The sequence below is a fragment of the Prunus mume genome, linkage group LG1, assembly GCF_029339155.1.
Source record: "Prunus mume cultivar Tortuosa linkage group LG1, ASM2933915v1, whole genome shotgun sequence".
NCBI lineage: Eukaryota > Viridiplantae > Streptophyta > Magnoliopsida > Rosales > Rosaceae > Prunus > Prunus mume.
The window spans coordinates 15,312,496-15,324,234 of record NC_142698.1 but is presented as its reverse complement, the minus strand read 5'-3'; positions in this window follow the sequence as shown (position 1 = coordinate 15,324,234).

Here is an 11,739-nt window from a genome sequence, read left to right as displayed (position 1 = left end):
TTGCTTATGTTTTTATGATAATATGCTAAAATATGTATATTTATATTGTTTTGTTTTGAATAATTATATGCAAAACTATTTTGGGGTTTTATCATTTGATGACTACTCTTCACAATACATTTACTCCCCACATAGAAATGATGAAGATAGTGAAAAATTTGAACCTCATAAGAACTCTGTGTGGCACTAAGTCACTCATGTATCTTACCATGCAATATATAAAGTGTAAAATTATAGTAAATCATTATATATATAAATGATTATGGTGTGTTTAATCTTCTTTCATTAATTACTACACATTTTCTACACTCACAGTGTTTGTAAGCTCACTATATAATCAACTTAAATCAATTAACCCATCATGCAATGCATTTTCGTCCAATTTTTTGTGATAAACTAATACATAATCGATTGAATAAACATCCTCCAAAGTTTTAATAAAAAAATTTCAAGTTTTTCTTATAATTTCTGTGGTTTTTATTCAATTTTTATCGATATCGATAATATTCCGATATTTCCATCAAAATTTCCGTATTTTTGAACTACCGATATTTCCGATACCATCGATATCATATTTTAGACCTTGGATGAGATTAGATCTTTGTGGTTGCTGCTGGCTTGACTTTGAAGTCTTCTACCAATATCTAATCTTTTAGTAGTAACAGGGAAATAGGACAAAAGAAAATTAATTGTAGCCTTAATAATGATGTGCAAAAAGGCATCGAAGACATTCGGGGTTGGCTTGACTTGTTCACTTTAAAGTCTTTCTTTATAATTGCAATTTGCATGGCAAGCCCTGGATGAGTTAACTTGAACAAAAACCTAGAGCTGTAAAGAATTCCATGTAGTTTTGGGTTGGGTTATAGCTGTCTAAAATGCAAGGGTAGAAAATTACCAAAATTGTATGAATCAAAATGGAAACTGACAAACTACAAAGAGCACCATATTGACTAGACCTTTACCACTAGTCTAGATCCCATTGACAATTAAACTTTATATATATTATTGGTGTTCTTTCAGGTTTAACATAATTTGGACAGAAGTTTGCAGTAGGCTTTATTGGTCCCCAAGCAACTGGGTTTAACAGAATAATTGTGCTATATCAATTTTCCGCATCATGCATCCAGTACTTTTTGCTACTGCTTCCCGAACACCAGAGATTTTAACCCATAAATTCTCAGTGCATTACTCCAAGTTAAACCTAATAACCAAAAAAGTAGCAAACTCTATTACACACTTTTGCAATATTGTGTGAAGTATGGGAAATTTGTCACATGACTGAGATATTGACATGTCGGATTGAGAACATTGTGAGGTTGCTTCATGTATTGACTTGTTGACTTTGAAGTCTTGCCCAACTTGTCCAGTGAGTCCGGCTACAGTCTACATGTTGGTTTCCGACTTGGATTTTGTGGTGAGCATTGACTGGGTCCAGTGGAAGAAAGCAGATGATTTCTATGGCCTATGCTCTTGTATTTTCATGTTGATTTCTGGGTTGGAAGAGGAATTCTCCATAATCTTGGATTGGACGTTTGATCCAACCATAGACATGAAGATATACTGACTTGTTGACTTTGAAGTCTTGCCTAACTTGTCTAGTGAGCCCAGCTACAGTCTACATGTTGGTTTCCGACTTGGATTTTGTGGTGAGTATTGACTGGGTCCAGTGGAAGAAAGCAGATGATTTCTGTAGCCTGTGCTCTTGTATGTTCATGTTGATTCCTGGGTTGGAAGAGGAATTCTCCATAATCTTGAATTGGACGTTTGGTCCGACCATAGACGTGAAGATATGCTGAGGAAATTTCGAACCAAAGAGCTCTATAATCTTAGATTCAAGTTCACATTATATAACAACCTTGCATGTCGTTTAGCTTTACCCCCCAAACTACTTTCAGTCTTTTATCATCCCCACTTACAATTAAAGTCTGTTCAAATATGCTTTACCCTAACAAAAAAAGGAAAAGTTTACTCAAATTATGCAGAGACGACCTAATTTCACAAATTCTTTTGATTGGCTGCTTAGAGCCTTTGACATGAAATGAACCATAACAAAATGGCAATCGTGCAGAGACGAAGGGGCACGGCCTAATTACTACCAAAAGAAAACCAAAAGGTGAAAAACCAAGTTAAAGACTTGTTAATGGTAATCAGTTTTCATTTCCCAAAAATTAACGCGTTCTCTTCAATGGTGTGGATAATCCTTTGAAACCTAGTTATAAAATTTTCATATAGTGCATGTATTTACAAATTGTTTAACACAAGTAAACTTCATGTATTTTACTAACTGAAGTATGAAAGTAATTTCACCTATAGATTTATACTAAAATCCACGTCATTGAGAGCCCGTGCTAATAATTTGGGCTGTGGAAGAAACTCCTCCCCAAATTCCAAGTGGTTTACTGCCTACGTTGCTTGTTCCAAATATGCCCCTCATTCATGATGTCTTTTATTTGCTTTAACTTTTTGTAATATCGTGCTTTAACTGAAGGTTGATCGATAACCAATTTCGATTTTCTAAAACATGCAAGTTTTTCAATTTCAATCCAAAAGAAAGACCGAGTAGTAGTAGACACCAGCCAATGTTTTTTCTTTTTAAAGAAAAAAAGGAAGACCTTCTATGCCATGTCAATAACCATTACTCTTCTTTCTTTTATTCATCTATTTATTCCTTACAAAAGAAAACCATTAGTTCTAAACCATTACTCTTCTTTCTTTCATCTACAAGATAGCACATTAGTTCAAATTGTTTATATACTTCGTTTTTCATTTCGTTGCGGGTTGTCAAAATTATGTTTTTAGAAGGCTTGTCTACTAAAAAAAAGGAATGAGTTCGCGTCTACTAAAAAAAGGGTTTAGAAGGCTTGATTGGTTCTTATTATTTGTATCATATCTGATTGTCCTCCCAGGCTATTCCCACAAGTCCCACATCGAAACTTCACAAGGTACAAGATAATAGCCACTTGACATTTATGCCCTTGCTTTGTCAATAGTTAACTCCTCTCTATTATATTCCTGTCTAATTTTCAGCGTCGCTCAATTCTGCCCACGAATATATCGTTGCTTAATTAGATGCGATGCAATCGTTTAGATCAAAAGAGACCCTTAGCAAGCCACCGCCAAAGCAACCTCATTGTCATTTATCCAATAACGGGCACTAATATTACACGTCGTCTAAGCCACCAAGCACATAAGAAAACTTCTTACATTCATGATTTCACATCGCTATGCTGTATTATGCGGAAATACATTAGCTTGGATGAGTTATATGTTCTTATTGGGACCAGCGCCTGCCCCACGCTCATATTCATTCCATAAGAAATTGATTTCATATACCTTTTATATTTGCTTTGGGGTAAGGCTTGGCGGAGCCAGTGCATGCCCAAGGTGGGCAGTAGCCCCCTCTCAAATATTGTTGTAGATACAATTTTATGTTAGTATATTGTACAAATATTATAAAATTCCTCACAAATTCTTAAATGGCCATTATTTTTTTGTTTCTTTTTCATTTTCATGTCTAAATTTCTTTTGAATTGTATGTATTTTGTCATCATAAAAGAGTGATAGGTTATTCATACCAAAAGTAAAGAAAAAAGAGAGAAAAGTGATAAAATTAGGGATTTCTTAAAAACTAAGTTGATTTGTCATAAAAGAAAGTGTATGAACTTTTAAAAGTGCCCCCTCTTACTTAAATTCCTGGCTCCGCCATGATTAAGAAAAATTTGGTTATAGGCACAGGTACGAGGTCAGTCGTTCTTTCATCTTAGGCAAGACAATAGACACATATAATATTCTACGTACTAAATTCAACTACAAGTCCCAAAGTCATTAGCATATGCTGGAACTACATAAGTAACTAAAAGCAAGATAAGAAGAGAAAAGCAAAAATTATCTGCTTGGGGTTCAGCCCTCTGCTCCCAGCTATTTCAACCCTGAATGATCAAACGAAGCAGCCATTATGCTAGCCATTCACTCAACTTCTCTCAAAGCAAGATAAGATATCATCTAAACCCATCCACTTTGACTTTCACATATATAATACTAAATTACCAACAATTTTACATATTGTGGAAGACAATTTGAGTCCTGCAGGAATTCGTTTTTCATTTTGTGGAAGACATTTTTTTTTGGTTAATCCCAAGTTCATTTTCCAATTTGCATGAAAACTGATTAAAAATCTAAAAAAATTATATTCTACGCTTCAATCATTCAAATGCCCTTACCAACTCCACGTAGAGGGCCGTGAGCTCAAGTGTATTCTCATGCATGTTAGCTATTGGCTTTCCAAGATTACCATGTTGACTCAATGAATGAGCTAAATTAGCTGAACTCAAGAAAGAAAGAAAAAGATGCGGGAATTCCAATTTTGATGGCATAATTAATGTACCAGGTAGCCATTGCAAGAATGACGAAGAAAGTAAGCAAAGAAAGAATAGGAAACCTCTAGATTGATTGCTCTAATTCTCAGTCCTATTACAGAGAGACTTAGCTTTTATATGCTATTAAAACAACACTAAACAGACTATTAACCATCTAACCGTATTGGAATCTTGACCACGTGCTATTAGTTACAATGCCAGCTGCAGTATTTATACTAGAATATAGAAAACCTACTTGACGCAGCACAAGCAAATAAGGTTTCAAACGAAAACCTTGAGTAACAAGGAAACTGGAATCCACCAGAAATTAAGAGAAACTCTCTTTGATTAATTTGATTAAAATCTGAACTGCCAAAAAACGTTAGACGAACCCGTCTAAATACACAACTCTCAACCCTTGTAACTGCTAGGGGAGTTATTACAAATAAAACTGAACAACAGAATTAATTCGGAGACTTAACTACGTAACTCCGAAACTGAAAAAAACAGAATTTATTTTGGGAATTAACTATGTAACTTCGAAACGGAAAAACAGAATTTATTTTGGGAATTAACTATGTAACTCCGAAACGGAAAAACAGAATTATTTTGGGAATTAACTATGTAACTCCGAAACGGAAAAACAGAATTTATTTGGAATTAACTTCGAACTTCGAATGCAGTTTTGAAAGGCCAAACGACTCACCACGTCCCTTTTCTTGCTCAACCGCGATTAAATCTGCCATCTGTTCTACATCAGTCCTCTCCACCTCCGAAGAACTCGACCCCGAGTTATGATCTGGATAAAGAACCTCATCTTCACGGAACTCATATAAATCTGCAACATTAAAAATATTGGAAATTCCCATGGAATCCGGTAACTCAATAACATAGGCATTATCATTGATCCGTTTGAGCACTTTGTAAGGACCATATTTCTTCGGTTTAAGCTTGCTGTAAGTGCCAACTGGAAACCTCTCCTTCCTCAGAAATATCATCACAGAATCGCCTTCTTGAAACACTTTAACACGTCGATGCCTATCCGCAGCAGCTTTGTACTTAGCATTTGTTTGCTCAAGTTTCTGCTTGACTTCATCTCGAACGGCTACCACTTCCTCAGCCAAATTTTTCGCTGCCATACTGGTTTGCTGGCCTCTAGGCAGTTTCACCAAATCTACAACATGGTTAGGTATAGCAGTATAAACAATGGAAAATGGAGACTTCCCAGTAGCGCTATGGACTGCACTGTTGTATGCAAACTCCACCTGCGGTAATGCATAATCCCATTGTTTCGGCTTCTCTCCACAGACGCTTCGCACCATATTGCCCAATGTCCGGTTTGTAACCTCAGTCCGCCATCAGGTTTGGGGATGGGCAGTGCTGCTACGATTCAAAGTAGTCCCAAACAGTCTCCACAAAGTGATCCAAAAATGACTCAAGAACTTGGTGTCACGATCAGATGTAATGGATGTAGGAACCCCATGCAAGCGAACAACCTCCCTGAAAAACAGTTTGGCTATATTTGATGCATCGGCAGTCTTTTTGCAGGCTATGAAATGCGCCATTTTTGAGAACCGATCAACCACCACAAATACAGAGTCCACTCCCCTTTGTGTTCGGGGCAATCCGAGGACAAAATCCATAGCAAGATCCTGCCAAATATCGTTAGGAACTGGTAATGGCATATATAATCCAGTGTTTTGTACCTGCCCCTTCGAAGTTTGACAAATGTAGCACTTGCGCACAATAGTTCCAACATCACGTTTGAGCTGTGGCCAGTAAAATCTCTCCTCCAACAATGCAATTGTTTTGTCACGGCCTAGGTGGCCACTCAACCCTCCACCATGCAAGTCCCGAATGAGCTTCTCCCTCAAAGAAGAAACTGGAATACACAACTGGTTGCCTTTGAACAAATAACCTTCATTGAGAAAGTAATCTGCCATTGGCTCTTGATTAGTGCACTTAATCCAAATTTCCCGGAAATCATCGTCACCTGCATATAATTCCTTCGGACATTCAAACCCCACAACTTCTTGAGTCAGCGTGACTAATAATGAAGCTCTCCTACTCAGCGCATCTGCCACACGATTGGTCTTGCCGGAAGTATGCTTGATAACGAACGAAAATTTCTGCAAAAAAGTCATCCATCTAGCATGCATTTTATCAATATTTTTCTGGCTGTTAATATACTTCAACGCTTGATGATCTGTAAACAAAACAAATTCCTTCTGGATAAGATAGTGCTCCCATTGCTTCAAAGCTCGAACAACCGCATAGAACTCTTGGTCATAAGTACTCCACTTTTGACGTGCATCGCTCAACTTTTCAGAAAAGAACGCAATTGGCCGCTTGTCTTGTGAGAGCACAGCTCCGACTCCCACACCGCTGGCATCACATTCAACTTCGAAAACTTTCTCAAAGTTTGGAAGAGCTAGAACCGGTGCGGTGCAAAGCTTTTCTTTTATTTCTGCAAAGCTTCTTTCTTGCTCTTCTCCCAATGAACCGGCCCTTCTTCAAACATTCATGTGATAGGTGCAGCAACGGTGCTAAAATGCTTCACAAATCTTACGTAAAGGTGGCCAAGCCATGGAAGCTTGAACTTGAAACTGTCTTTGGAGCTGGCCAGTCAAGGATTGCCTTGATCTTCTCGTCATCTACCTGGATACCATTCTCACCAACAACAAAACCCAAGAACAGTAGCTTATTTGTGCAGAAAGTACATTTTTTAAGGTTCACATACAACTTATTTTCTCTCAACACATCTAAAACTTGTCTCAAATGCACAAGATGTTCTTCTTTTGTGGTACTATAAATTAAAATGTCATCGAAATAAACAACGACAAAAGAACCAATGAATGGTCGAAGAACCTGATTCATGAGCCGCATGAAAGTGCTAGGTGCATTTGACAATCCGAATGGCATCACCAACCATTCAAATAATCCGTCCTTGCTCTTGAACGCTGTTTTCCATTCGTCTCCAGGTCGTATGCGAATCTGGTGGTATCCGCTTCGCAAATCTATCTTAGAAAACACCCTTGAGCCGCTAAGAACGTCCAGCATATCTTCTAACCGTGGAATGGGAAACCTGTACTTGACTGTTATCTTGTTGATTGCCCGGCTATCAACACACATTCGCCAAGTTTTGTCTTTCTTTGGAACCAGCAAAACGAGGCTGCGCAGGACTCAAACTCTCCCTGATAAATCCTTTCCGCAGTAATTCTTCAATCTGTTCTCTCAGGATGTCATTCTCCTTGGGGCTCATCCGATAATGGGGCAGATTCGGAAGGCTAGCTCCAGGCACCAAGTCAATTCGGTGCTGTATGTCCCGCATAGGAGGCAGCTCGTTTGGCAGATTTTCAGAAAGTAGTTCCTGAAATTGATTCAAAATCTGCTGCACATCTTGTGGAATGTCACCTTCTCCTCCGCCAATTTTCAACAACCCCTTCAACACCAAGGGACAAAAACACTCCGCTTCTTTGACAGCCTCGTTCAACTCCTGCTCGTTGCGAATTAGGGTTAGGAAACTAGAACTCCTCGTCTTGGGCTCCACAGATTGCTTTGCGGGCTGTGTGGTTGCCATTGCAATTTTCCGGTTGTTCCAAGAGAACAGAATTACATTATCTCGTCCCTTGAAAGTTGCATCCACATCAAATTGCCAAGGTCGCCCTAACAAAATATGGCATGCATCCATGTCAATAACATCACATAATATTTCATCTCTGTAATGCTTACCAATTGACAGTGGCACTCGGCAAGTCTCAGCTACACGAACCGAAGGGCCTTTTTTAACCCAACCTAGTGAGTAAGGGCTGACATGAGGCTCCGTAGATAACTGCAAATACTCCACCAATTTCTTTGACACGAAATTCTCGCAACTTCCATTGTCGACGATCACATCACAAACCTTGTTTTTAATTGAGCAGAGGGAACGAAAAATACTATGACGCTGCCCTTCCTCCTTTGGTGCCAAAAGAACTCTCTGCAAAACCAAGGTAATCTTCTCCATTCCTTCCTCAACTGCAAATTCAGCCCCTACATAATCATCTTTCCCGACTTCATCGTTTTCCTCATCTTCATCGGCTTCTTCGATAAAGTTGGCCTGCTTCCGCTCTGGACAAACATTAGAACGATGCCCTGGTTTTTGGCAACGGTAACATATGTCCGTCATGGGCTTAGCATACGGATTCAGGGACTGGTTTCGGGCTGCCCTCTGTTGTAATTCCGGCTGCTACCTTCGTTGAAATTTTTGTTTTCGCCAACTGTTGCTGGTTTTGTCGATCCTCCAAGATTCTGCTGCTGTGCTTTCCCCTTATCTCCTGAGCCACTAGAAGCACCAGCAGTATATTCAGAGGCTTCCGTTGTGTTCCTGCGGAAGTTGGGTTGGCGTTTCTCCTTCTCCAACAATTCAGCCTTCAATGCCATGTTAATTGCCTCCTGCAAAGTCCATATATTCTGCATACCAATTTTTTCCTGGATGGAAATCTTCAGCCCATTGTTGTACCTCGCGACCTTTTGGTTGTCAGTCTCGGTCAAATGGTTTCGCTCTGCCAAACGCATGAATTCTTCGGTATATTCAGAAACTGAACGGGTGCCTTGCGCACAGCCTAGGTACATACGGTAGAGAATCTGCTCATAATCTGTGGGCAAGAATCGTTCCATCATAAGCGACTTCATCTTCCGCCATGTTCGAACCCGTTGCTTTCCTTGCCTCTGCCGTAAATTTTGCAATTGATCCCACCAAACAGCCGCTGTAGCTTTAAGACGGAAAGCTACCATCTTCACCATCTTATGCTCAGGAACCTCCATAATATCGAAAAACCTCTCCACTTCTACAAGCCAATCCAAGAAGTCTTCAATCTTCAGATTTCCCCAAAAGTTAGGAATTTCTGCTTTAATCCGATAGTCGCCAAAATTCTCGTAATTACGATTACGATTACGAGGATTATTAGCCGGTGGTGGTGGTTCTTCAAGTTCTTCTTCTGACTCTGACTCACTATCCGGAATAAGTTGCCTCCTATTATCTCTTCTCTCGCCATCTCTACCTTCTCTTCGATTACCATCCCTGCCTTCTCTTCTTTCGTCATCCCTGCCTCCTCGCCTATGGTTGCCACCAAGAGCTTGCAACAACAATTCTCGCATCTCCCCAAATTGGGTGGTTAGGTTGTCGATCCGTTGGTTTTGAGCGTCCAGATCTGCTCGAGTAATTGGGGCTGGGACATCAGCTTCACGATCACCCATAATAAGACAAGAATACCAAGACGGGAGAGACCCGCTCTGATACCACTTGACGCAGCACAAGCAAATAAGGTTTCAAACGAAAACCTTGAGTAACAAGGAAACTGGAATCCACCAGAAATTAAGAGAAACTCTCTTTGATTAATTTGATTAAAATCTGAACTGCCAAAAAACGTTAGACGAACCCGTCTAAATACACAACTCTCAACCCTTGTAACTGCTAGGGGAGTTATTACAAATAAAACGAACAACAGAATTAATTCGGAGACTTAACTACGTAACTCCGAAACTGAAAAAAACAGAATTTATTTTGGGAATTAACTATGTAACTTCGAAACGGAAAAACAGAATTTATTTTGGGAATTAACTATGTAACTCCGAAACGGAAAAACAGAATTATTTTGGGAATTAACTATGTAACTCCGAAACGGAAAAACAGAATTTATTTGGAATTAACTTCGAACTTCGAATGCAGTTTTGAAAGGCCAAACGACTCACCACGTCCCTTTTCTTGCTCAACCGCGATTAAATCTGCCATCTGTTCTACATCACTACTTGACATAGGAAATTAAACCAAATCCTAGTAAAATAGGAAAACAAGTATTAAAATAACCTATTAATTTAATATAACTAAAACTTAGCCTTATTGGCTGATGCCCACTTAGATTAGGAAAGTCTAATAGATGCTCCGGCATCACATCCATATCACATATGCAACTCTTTAGGGTTGGGTAAGAATTTGTTTATGGAAATCGTGAGCGACAAGGTAGTGGGTGCTTTTAGTAATGTGTGTCCTCCTCTTATCTCTCTTCAGGATAGTTTCATCAAAGCATTCTAATATAACAATGGCGTGATGTTTATTTAACCTGAGTAGGTAAATCAACACACAAATGAGAGAGCATGGCACTGTGCCCGTGTGGAAAGGTCCAATTCCATTAAGATAGATTTTTAAAGTTCAGAAATGTGCAACAAATCCCCAATAATGATCTGATTGACAAACTCCAAATAAAAACACAATCTTTTATACAAACACCTTCAACAACAGAAATTACAGAAACCCTAGCAAACAGATTAGCTAAGCCTCTACAAACAAAATACAAATTATCGATCTCAATAAACTAACGACAGAATCGAAACCAAGGAAAATGAATTGGGAATTGAAATTTCTCGGAAATCAATGTGGGAAAATGAGTACCAGTGCGGGATCCAGTGTACTTCTTCGGGTTCCGGAAGTTGGAGTGCCCCATGATTTGGCGCAGAGAAATCTCAAGGTGCGTAAGATGAAGAAGTGGAGTAGCTAGGTTTAAAGTTGGAATTTATAATGGGAGAGAGTCAAAACAAAACCCTAGACTTATAAGAAGAGATATTTAGTTATATATCCAATCTTAGCACTAGTGATATAGATAAATCATACACCATTTAATTTCTATAAACAAACTCGAAAAAAAAAACTCAAAAAATGACAGCTGGCCGTATTTTGATTATTAAATTACTTTGATGCCCTTTTGAGTGTTTTGGGTTTTTTTTAATGTGGTTTTGGGGTTGTACTTGTTTTAAAAAATCAATGGCAGTTTTGTAATTTATAGAAAGTTTGAAGCCTTTTTATTATGTTGTAATTGGGCTTTGGGTGTATTTCTAAAGTCCATTTCATATAAGTTTTTTTATTTATCTATAATTTGGGCTCCTATATTAGGTATAATAGTTTATTCCCCTTATAAGAATGCACAGGTAGATTATCATGTCAGCTCACCAAAAGCAGGCCCACCCAACCCGACCCGAATAGAAATAAAAAAGTAAATAAAACGCTGCTTGAAAATAGAGACCTTTCAAGTTTCTGACTTTGTTCAGAGTGAGAGAGACCATCGGTAATGCATTCTTGGGCACATTTCTACTCATTTTACAATGTGCAAGCTTCAGAATAAAAGTTTTGGGATGCCACTACATTGGGGACCCTCTCTCCTGGCATACAACAGAAGATTCTGTACTATTAGAACAGTGAATAATTTCTGTACTATTAAACCCTAATGAAATTGATGCTTCAACCTAAAATTTACGTTTAGCCAGGTGACATTTGAGGCACAACGAAAAATCAGACAAAAATCTTGAAAAATTATAATTAAAAAGATATTACTCATATTTTTGATTTTCA